General features: G+C 42.5%; 1 protein-coding gene across 2 annotated transcripts in view; it reads right to left on the reverse strand.

The window, feature by feature from the left end:
- LOC140726765 (beta-galactoside alpha-2,6-sialyltransferase 2-like) overlaps positions 1-1,609 on the reverse strand; it is a 93,747-nt gene extending 92,138 nt beyond the window's left edge. For both annotated transcript variants that reach the window (XM_073043562.1, XM_073043563.1), the window contains exon 1: positions 1,270-1,609. The gene's annotated coding sequence lies outside the window, so the exon portion shown is untranslated. The remainder of the gene's footprint in view (positions 1-1,269) is intronic.
- Between the last annotated feature and the right edge of the window lie 9,616 nt (positions 1,610-11,225).

Raw genomic sequence — 11,225 nt, forward strand, 5'->3', positions numbered from 1 at the left:
CTTCATCCCAAAGATTACACAGAACTTTCTTAGTATTGTGATAAATTGCCACCATAACTGACATGCTCAGATGCGTGGTTAATCAATTCCTGAGTATTTATCTTCTGGACTCAGGGTAAGACTTGAGTCTACCACCCCAATCAGTCAGCTAACATTATTCAGGCCGAAAAAGAGGATATGGCTGCTTTGGCGTTGTAAAAAAAAGTTGCCACTTATAACTTCTGAAAAACAGATCATTGGATCAAGCTGTTCAGCAAACATCAAGATGTAATTAAGATTAGAATTTGCTAGAGTGGATATCTACTTTTTAATAACTTAATTCTATTTACACAGTTTTAAATTTTTCAGTGCAATTGTAAAAAAAAATCTAAATCCAAGCCTTGGTAAAATATCTGCTCTACAACAAAATCCTACCCACTTTTTGCTTTTATACTGGGTAATTAATGAATTCTGCAAGGATATCTGTTGGGGAAGCCACCTCATACAGCAGCTAAGAGCAGCAGAAAGGCTTTCTTACATTGAAAACACCTATTTAGTCTTCTAAATGTCACAAGCATTGACATTTAATGTTTAGTTCTCTATTGAAAATTGATAACATTTTCTACGTAACGCTAATTCTTGACAGGAAGGCGAACATCAGCCAAGTTCCACATCTCACAAGTTTTGCTGATAGTAGGCAGTGCAGAAAATGCTCACGGATATTCCTCCGTTCATAATTCTATCCTGGACTAGTTCTGACCAGTTGAGAAGATATCAACATATTTCATGTCCCAGAAATGCTGCTATGAGCAGAAAGTACCGAAATAATCTCCCTTTTGAACCCAACAGAAAGCAGGACTGGCTGCAGATTGTCAGCCAGAAAGCGGAGTCCCTGCAGTCTGGGACAATGGGTCAACATGGGAAGTGCATTATGCACAGAACACTATAAAAATACCGGGAATTCAGAGAGCTCGGCGTTTATTTAAAAAATACTCCGAACGCAGCATCTGGAATATATAGACATAAACAACCTTGAGAAGACACGATCGTATGTCTTGCCCGCAAATTTATTCCTCTGTGTAGGATATATTCAAAGCTTCAAAAATAATTGAAATAGACATTTACAAGGTTGTGTACTAGGAGACTACGGTTCTCGTGGTCCAAATATGATCATTAGTCAAACACCAAGCTCAGAACCGCCTTTTTTAAATTCATTCCCCAATATTAAGAAATAAAGAGAGCACGGAAAGCATTTTTATTCATCTACAAGGGAGACGCTGTTGGACTTACCTGCAAATAGGCAACAACACCTTGCTGCTGTTTCAGAGATCAAATCAGCTTTGAAATTTTCCAGCTAGCGTAAGCCAGATGAGCAGGGAAAGTATACCGCTTGGAATGTTACCAGCACAGTTTACTGTTTTGCTTGTCATTTCTTTGTTCGCTTCACACTTGCCTCAGCAGCAACCATGCTGTTAGTGGGTGGGGCTTTGTCTGCATTCAACTTCCTGTTATCTGCCCTAAATAATAGCTCTCGCACACCCTTCTTTCACCAGATGCAGAGCGCTCCGGTAAGTGTATGCACCATAAAAATACCAGCTTTCTCTCACAGCCGTGTGGTAAATGCCTTGAGGCTGCCTGCCCGTACAATCGGGCATTTCAAAATGACGAATGAGCTCTGATTGACATTTGAGTGTTTCATTCTCCCCCACTACTTCACAGCTTTAGTCTTTTAATGGGCTGAAATGTTCTCCTTTACAGGAAACTGAGCAAAACAGACAATTGCTACTTTTGGTTTGAATTTATTAAAGCAGATGGGATTACTGCTATCACCAAAAGCGGTAATCTTGCCCCCTCTTTAAACAGTGAATCTGAACTGTTGCAAATATGTCCTTGAATAGAAGGTTAGAGGCAACCTGGTATATAGTAAACAAACGACACTTCAACTAATGTCGCAAAAAAAAGCGAAATAAAAATCCAGCAGGCATTGGAAATTAAAAACGCAAGTGGAAAACATTTAGGAGACATATCCATGGAGCAAACAGATTAGTGAAATTTTCAGATATACACTCTGCATCAGCAGTAATAGGTTATTTTTTGTCAAATACTGCACCACATAATTTGAAACCTTTAATTCCATTTTTTTAGATGGAATATTGGTGCAGTTATATATCTGTAATCTCCAGTCTCACAAAATTTCAGACTTCCCAGATTCAGTTCCTTCGCCGTACTGGTTCTCTCACCGGCCACTTTATTACACACCTGCTCATTAATGGAAACATCTAAGCAGCCAGTTATGTAGCAGCAACAACCGTAGTTCTGATTTATTTTACAGCTGTGCCATTGCTTCTGAGCAGGAAATTTTTACAGGGACTGAAATCTGCACGGCACTTTAATAAAAGCATTAGATAAAAGAAAATGCGTGGTAACAAAGGCCATGTGCGTGCGAGTATTACCGTTACGGTGAGGCTGCACAGTTTAGGGGGATCGGTGGGCAGCAGCACAATGCAGAAAAGCATGCAGGCACGGTCACGAGGTTCAGACCAAACATCACAATGGGAAGAAATGTGATGTAAGTGACTTTGACCATGGAATGAATCAGATTCTGAATTGGAATCGGGTTTGATATCGATGGCGTACGTCAGGAAATATATTGTTTTGTGGCAGCAGAAGATTGCAATATACAATTTAAAAATACATATATTTAAAACATTAAATTATATAAGGAGGGCAAAACATGAGCAAAAAGAGGAAAAGAATAATGAGGTAGATTACGTGGGCTCATTGTCCATTAAGAAGTCTTATGGCAGTGGAGAAGAAGCTGTTCCTAAAATTTTGAGCGTGTCTTCAGGTTCTTGTACCCCCTCCTTAATGGTAGCAATGAGAAGAGGGCATGTCCTGGGTGTTAGGAGTCCTTAATGGTAGATGCCACCTTTGAGAGGCATCACCTTTTGAAGATGCCCTCAGTGCTGGGGCAGCTAGTGCCCATGATGGAGCTGGCTGTGTTTACGGCATTCTGCTGCTTTTTTTGAACCTGTGTAGTGGCCCCTCCATAACAGACAGTGGTGCAACCAGTTAGAGTATCTCTCCATGGTACAAATGTACAACTTCACGAGAGTCTTTGGTGACATAACCAAGTCTCCTCAAACTCCTAATGAAAAATAGCTGCTGTGCCTTCTTTGTAATTGCATCAATATGTTGGGCACGGGATAGATCTTCAGAGGTGTTGACACCCAGGACGTGAAACTACTCACACTTTCCACTGTTGATCTTTCAATGAGGACTGGTGTGTGTTCCCTCTACCCTTCCTGTCATCCACAATCAGTTGCTTGCTTTTACTGACGTTGAGTTCAAGGTTCTTGTTGGGACACCACTGAACCTGCTGGTCTGTCTCGCTCCTAGTCTGCATTCTCGTCGCCGTCTAAAATTCTGTCAATAAGGGTTGTGTTATCAGCAAATCTGTAGGTGGCATTTGAACTGCTCCTAGCCACACAGTTGTGGGTGAAAAGAGAGTAGAGCAATAGCTAAACATGCATCCTTGAGATGCCCCAGTGTTGATAATCAGCAAGGAGGAGATGTTGCTTTCGATGCACACTGACTGTGGTCACCTGGTGAGTAAATCAAGGATCCAGTTGCAGATGGAAATACAGAGGCCCAGGTTTTGTAACTTGTTGATTAGTACAGTGGGTATAATGATGTTGAATGACTGTTAATTGTTGGTGCCATTTGGGGTGGATTGAGTATCTCAGGCTACGTCCACACTAGACCGGATAATTTTGAAAATGCCGGTTTTGCGTAAAAATGATAGGCGTCCACACTATGCATTTTTGAAAATACCTCTATCCACATTGAAACGGAGATTTCGGCAAATCTCCTCCTCCTGTGCATGTGCAGGACACATCTACCGAAAACAAACAACATGTTTGGTGTCGAATCTCGCCGTAAAAGTGCGCATTTGTGTAGTTACAGACTAGAAAAACTTAAAACGACGGACAGGTGTTGGCTCTCACACAGGAGAACTTGAAAGTAAAAAAACACAAATACTGGAGCGTATGGAGGCAACCGACAGGGAGTTCACGGACAGATTGACCCGGCTGACAACGAACATTGAAAAACTGACTACCGTAGATTTCGCACTACAGAGCGCACCTGATTAAAAGCCGCTGGCTCTAATTTTAGAAAGAAAATCAATTTTGTACTTGTACAAGCCGCACCGGATTTTAGGCCGCACCGGATTTTCGGCCGCAGGTGTCCCACGTTGTAATATGAGATATTTACACAGAAAGATATTACACGTGAGGATTTTTTAACTTTTAATTAAATCCATATGGTAACATAAACAAATACATATTGCAAATGCTTTTTTTCGAACCGTGCCTGTAACGCGGCTACTTTTAAATATACGTTGCGTATACTTTTTTACTGAACAACATTCCAATATCTCCTAACGACTGGTAAAAAATATATATACTGCAGCCTACCAGGAAAAGTTATTGATCGCCTTTAACTTAAAAGCAGCGTTCGCTCAGATCTAATGCCGCTCGCGTAATGCGCTCGCCCCCCTCCTTCCCGTTTATCGCAAACCGGTATTTTTCCCACAAGACGCGGCGAAACTGGGTGTGACGTCATAGCATCCCGCGATGTAGTACAGAAAACAAATATAGTTAAAACACTTCTAACTTTAACTAGAAAATGAATTACTAAGCGAAAATATTATAAACTAAATAACTGCCATAAAGGCAGCACAATGCTTTTCTTCGAGTGTTTTCCATGTTGATGAGGGTGAGTACAAATGACTGATTTACAATAATTTAATTGTGAAAGTGCGCTTGATTTATCGTACAATTTCATTGGACCTCTGTGAACTACTCATCAATTTTATTGGTCTACTGTTACGAGGCAAAATGTTTTTGGCGGCATGAAAAAAAATCATGCATTAGCCGCACCGTAGTAAAGGCCGCAGTGTTCAAAGCTGTTCAAAATGTGGGAAAAAAGTAGCGGCTTATAATCCGACATCTACGGTAACTCTGTTGCATTAATAAAGCACTTTGTTAAATGTATAAATGTTTTAATATCTGCATCAGTGTTATCTTGTATCTCCATACAATGTTACATTAGGCTGTTACACATCTATTGTCAGAGAAGTATTTGCATAAATAGGTAAACCACCTTCATACGAGCAAGGACAGAAAACAGGGCAAAGTGAGTATACTTATTTATTCAGTAAGTTATGGGTCAAAGTATTTGGTGAGTACATTTCTAACTCTTCTGGCGTCAGTCTCGTTGCCGTCTGTTCTGAAATTGTTAGGTTGCATTCAAGAAAACAATGAAATAGCGCGCTGCTGTCTGATAGTATTTTCTGATTTCTTTGGTTACCCCGTCCACACTGATCTGCTTGAGCAGCGGTTTCAAAAATACCCACCCTGGATGGAAAGCATTTCTGAAAAGCTCCGGTTTCGGGGGACGAAAACGCCGTTTTAGTGCGGACGGAGGGTAAAAACAAAGAGAAAAAGCTTTGGTTATGGATTTATCCGGTGTAGTGTGGACGTAGCCTCAGAAACTGGATTTTCATTCAAACACTCTTTAGTGTTTACAGAGAATGGTGCGAAAAACAAAACAAAATCCAGTGGGTGACAATTCTGTGGGCAAAAATGCCTTGTTAACGAGAGTAGCCAGAGAAGGATGGATAGACTGGTTCAAAATGACAGGAAAATAAGAGTAACTCAAACAACCATGAGTTACAACAATGGTTTGCAGAAGAGCAGCACTGAATGCACAGCATGTCAAACCTTGTGACTGGGCAACAGGGAGTTCCTAATAAAGTGGTCACTGAGTACAACTGTCTTAAATCCCCTCTTTACTTGATTCCTTTTCCAATCATGCATCCAATTTATTAACAACACAAATAGGTGCAGCTTAGGACAGTGGTGCCTAACAGTGACTCCTTTGCTTACATCTTCAAAAATAGCTCTATTTCTATCTTTAATGTCTCTATTTTCCCCTTTCAGGGTTCTTTTGAAGACCCTGACCTGGAGTTACACCCTGACTTCGGTTCTTTATGGAAATGGGACTTGTTCTCGGGGTCTCACGACTGGCTGCTATTTGATAAGCCAAGGGCGCGGCCTAGAAGATGAGTGTGCCTTCAGGGTTCCGGGATTGCGTGGCTCTGGAGGCTGGCGGACTCGAGGTCGGTGCCTCTGCAGGAAACTGGTGTGTCAAGGGAGACAGAAGATCAAAAGCAGTGAGCTGGCTGCTGGCTGTGTGCCCAGAGACCCGAGTTCTTTGGGTACAGAGCTCTATAAAGGTGACAGAACAGATTTTTAACATCATAAATCAGCGAGTTGTTCTGTTATGTCTCCCCTCTTGCTGTGAAACAGGGACATCTCTTTCTCCTTCATTAGGGAGAGAGAGAGCCTGTTGTATGTCAAATTACTGGGTGAACAAGTAGTCTTTGGGGTACTGCAAGTCTGTGTCTTTATTGATGTTTTGCTGCATGCCTGAGTGGTTGGAGGGGGGGTGTGGATGCTTTTTTGCTGGTGGGGAGGTCATTGCCTTTCTGCTGCTTGTGCGTGGGAGGGGGGAGCTGGGGGGTGCTTTGGGGTTCTAACGTTTAACTGTCATTCATTCTTTGGGGCACACTCTTCTGTTTTCCTGGATGTTTGCAAAGAGAAAGAATTTCAGGATGCACTTCTCTGACATTAAATGTACCTTTGAAACCTTTGAAATAATTTAGTTGATCATTTTATTATTGTTGCTTGTGGAACCTTGTTTTTAAATTAAATTAACTATGGTTTCACATGGTTAGCATTTATTGTTCATCTCTATTTGCACTTAGGAAGGGGATGATGAGCCTCCACCTTCAGTTACTACAGTCCTTCTGGTGAAAACTTTTAAAAACTGCAGATGCTGGAGTTCTGAAATAAAAAGTGAACAAAAATACTCCACAGTTTCAAGCAGCGGAACCTACTTTCAGCTTTCTCTGTTTTTATCCTTTCTAGAATAATTGAGTATGGAGATACAAGATTAGGCCCTCTAATAAGTGAAGGAGAAGTGATGTAATTTCATGTCAGGATGGTGTGTGGCTGGGAAGGGAACATGCATCTTAGTGATAAAGTTCAGAAGTTTGCGAGGTGTTGAGTATTGAGTCTGGGGGTTGTGAGCAGACTTGTTGAGCTCCTGGAGTGCATCTTGTAGATGAGATGCACTGAATCTTCATTACATAGGTGATGGAGGGAGTCATGAAGTTGGCTTCTCCAGAATGATGCCAAACGTGTTAAATGTTGCCGGAACTGCATTCATCCAGGCTAGTGGAGAGTTAGTTCGATTTCCTCTCCTGGTTTGTACATTTTAGATGATGGATAGAGTAAGAAGGCAAGCACATTTCCTCAGATAAGCTCCAGACCTGCTTTTCCAACCACAGTTTATATTTCCGGCTGGTCCTATTGTTTCAGGCAGTGACGGCGACCAGCACGTCAATACTGAAGGACCAACACTGGATCGCCATTTAATGTAAAAGCTAGTGGCTCAACCCTGTGTTGATGGAGATTGCCTGGCACTTGTCGGCCCAAATATTATTTACTGTTTAACAAACTATTCCCACATCTAAATATGGACATAGCTAGTTCGTTACATCAGCAATCGTAAATTAAATTTACATTATGCAACCATCAATGATGTTCTTATTTCTGACATACTAAGGAAAGAGACCTGAAGATAGTTTAGTCTGGCCTAAGGAATTGCTGTGGTGGTGTTCTAGAGTTGAGGTGATCAGCTCACAACTGGCACGATGGCAGCCTGACTAGTTTTCTCTTTTGATTTTGTTTTTATTGTGGCTTCCTGTTGATCAGATACTTAGCGACCATCTTTACATCAGGTGCCTTTGCCCATATTTAGATAAATATAGAATGCAATCTGGAACTGTGCGACTTCATCAGAACCCAAAATGAACATTAGTGTGGAGAGCCACACACACAAAATGCTGGTGGAACACAGCAGGCCAGGCAGCATCTATAGGGAGAAGCGCTGTCGACGTTTCGGGCCGACACCCCTCGTCAGAACTAACTGAAAGGAAAGATAGTAAGAGATTTGAAAGTAGGAGGGGGAGAGGGAAATGCAAAATGTTAAGAGAAGACCGGAGGGGGTGGGGTGAAGCTGAGAGCCGGAAAGGTGATTGGAAAAAGGGATACAGAGCTGGAGAAGGGAAAGGATCATTGGATGGGAGGCCTAGGGAGAAAGAAAGGGGGAGGGGAGCACCAGGGGGAGATCAGTGTGGAGATGTATTTTAAGGTGACAATACTGTTGTTGACACATTTCATCACCTAGCTAATGGCTAAGAGTATTGAGAATAGAGTGACTGAGTAGTAGCTCGCAGGAGTGGGTTTCACTGGTATGTTGTGGATAATAATTTGCTGCTGTCTTTCTTCTGTTCATCCAAGCACCAGGCCATTGTTTATCTTAGACTCAACAATCACACGAGAAGGCTCCTCACTAACCTGCCCCTGCTGCATTTCACTGCACTGCAACGATGAAGGTTCAAGGTACGAACTTGCAAAGTGTGCCCCACTTATCTCAGGACACGCAGAAAATGTCGGACATTGATCATGCAAAATGTGCCAGGTGGAGCTTTGGCCAATTGAGGAAATGGATACTTGAAAGTCAAGACCTAAGGCCTGGAGCATAGCTCATGGTCAACGGGCAGTAGAGATCTGTCATATCTACCTCTGAGATATGCAAACCTGCAGCAGAATCCTCAAGACAATGGAAAGATGCCACCTGTGCATTCCTTGCAAAATCCTCCAGATTCACTGGCAGGTAAGCAACCCAACATCAGTATCCTCCCCCAGGCCAATATTCCCAGAACTGAGGCCCAAATTACACCCAGTCAGTACAATGCCAGAGTCTCACAACAGACTGTCTACTCCAAGCCCTTTCACAGGAAGCATATTCCCAATGAACCAAGGAAACGGTGCAACGATGCAAAATCATTATTAACCGTTAGGAATTCCTTGTCCTTGACTGCTCAAGGTGGAGAAAGAACGTTCCGGGTAACGTTGAGAGTATGCATCAGGAGTACATGGAAGGATGGGAAAAACACCAAAAGGAGCACCTGAACTCACACACTAACCACCTGGCCGTCTGTCAGGCTCCATCTATGGAAGAGTCAGCACTTCCACATTAGTCTCATTAAGACTATAAGACATAGGAGCAGAATTAGGCCATTTGGCCCATTGAGTCTGCCCTGCAGAGGATGAACTACCTCAGAATAAATGAAATTGGGGTGGAAGCGGATCATCCTCAGCCCCGAGGGCCTGACTAAGAAGAAGGTGACAGCAGTGACCTTACATCCAAAGTTACATAAAGCTATGGAAGTTTTATACAAATATTGTAAAGTTATACTGCACTCCTCTGGTTTCACTGTGTAGAATTCTGATTATTTATTTGCCACATTTATAAGATCATCCTTAAGATCCCCACTTTTATTGAAGCTTAATTTCAACCTTTTGGTCTTTTACTTGATTGCAATTACCTTGGCGCGTGCCTGGATGAGGTGCAAAGATGCCACGTGTGAATTGTTAATGAATGCTGGAAGAATAATTAGGGTCAAACCGAAAACACGCTGAGAATGTATACCTCTGCCTGTATCCATGCTGTGTTAGTCAGCCTACGGAGCACAAAGTACACAAAATAAATTGGCAGGATTATTTTTAAAGTGAGATCATCTGAAAGAATCTTTCACCAGCAAAAAATAAACTGCTGGAAGAACCTAGCAGGTCATGCACCATCTGAAAAGGCAAAGGAATGGCAAATGTGTCAGGTCAAGGCACAGAATCAGGACTGAGTGTAAAAGGAAAAGTGCCAGTGTATATAGGATTGAGGGAGTGGTGTGACAGAGGCTGAATCAGAATCAGTTTATTATCACTGACAGAGGTCATGAAATTTGTAGCTTTGCAGCAGCAGTGTAGCATAATACATAAAAATTACAATGTTATAAATAGTACAAAAGACAAATAACAAGGTAGTGTTCATGAAAACCGTTAAGAAATCCAATTGCAGAGGGAGAAGACAGTTCTTAAAACTTTGAGTGTGGGTCTTCACACCCCCCACCATGGTAGTAATGTGAAGAGAGCATGTCTTGGATGGTGAGGATCTTTAATGGTGCCTTCTTGAAGCACCACATCTTGTCGATGTCCTCAATGGCAGAGAGGATTGTGCCTATCAGACAGACAGATAGACATACTTTATTGATCCCGAGGGAAATTGGGTTTCATTACAGTCGCACCAACCAAGAATAGTGTAGAAATATAGCAATATAAAACCATAAATAATTAAATAATAATAAGTAAATTATTCCAAGTGGAAATAAGTCCAGGACCAGCCTATTGGCTCAGGGTGTCTGACACGCTGAGGGAGGAGTTGTAAAGTTTGATGGCCACAGGCAGGAATGACTTCCTATGACGCTCAGTGTTGCATCTCGGTGGAATGAGTCTCTGGCTGAACATACTCCTGTGCCTAACCAGTACATTATGGAGTGGATGGGAGACATTGTCCAACTTGGACAGCATCCTCTTTTCAGACACCACCGTCAGAGAGTTCAGTTCCACCCCCACAACATCACTGGCCTTACAAATGAATTTGTTGATTCTGTTGGTGTCTGCTACTCTCAGCCTGCTGCCCCAGCACACAACAGCAAACATGATAGCACTGGCCACCACAGACTCGTAGAATATCCTCAGCATCGTCTGGCAGATGTTAAAGGACCTCATTCTCCTCAGGAAGTAGAGACGGCTCTGACCCTTCTTGTAGACAGCCTCAGTGTTCTTTGACCAGTCCAATTTATTGTCAATTCGTATCCCCAGGGATTTGTAATCCTCCACCATGTCTACACTGACCCCTTGGATGGAAACAGGGGTCACCAGTGCCTTAGCCCTCCTCAGGTCCACCACCAGCTCCTTAGTCTTTTTCACATTAAGCTGCAGATGATTCTGCTCGCACCATGTGACAAAGTTTCCCACCGTAGCCCTGTACTCAGCCTCATCTCCCTTGCTGATGCATCCAACTATGGCAGAGTCATCAGAAAACTTCTGAAGATGGCAAGACTCTGTGCAGTAGTTGAAGTCCGAGGTGTAGATGGTGAAGAGAAAGGGAGACAGGACAGTCCCCTGTGGAGCCCCAGTGCTGCTGACCACTCTGTCTGACACACAGTGTTGCAAGCACACGTACTGTGGTCTGCCAGTCAGGTAATCAATAAT

Source organism: Hemitrygon akajei, chromosome 4 (genome assembly GCF_048418815.1).
Source record: "Hemitrygon akajei chromosome 4, sHemAka1.3, whole genome shotgun sequence".
Lineage (NCBI taxonomy): Eukaryota > Metazoa > Chordata > Chondrichthyes > Myliobatiformes > Dasyatidae > Hemitrygon > Hemitrygon akajei.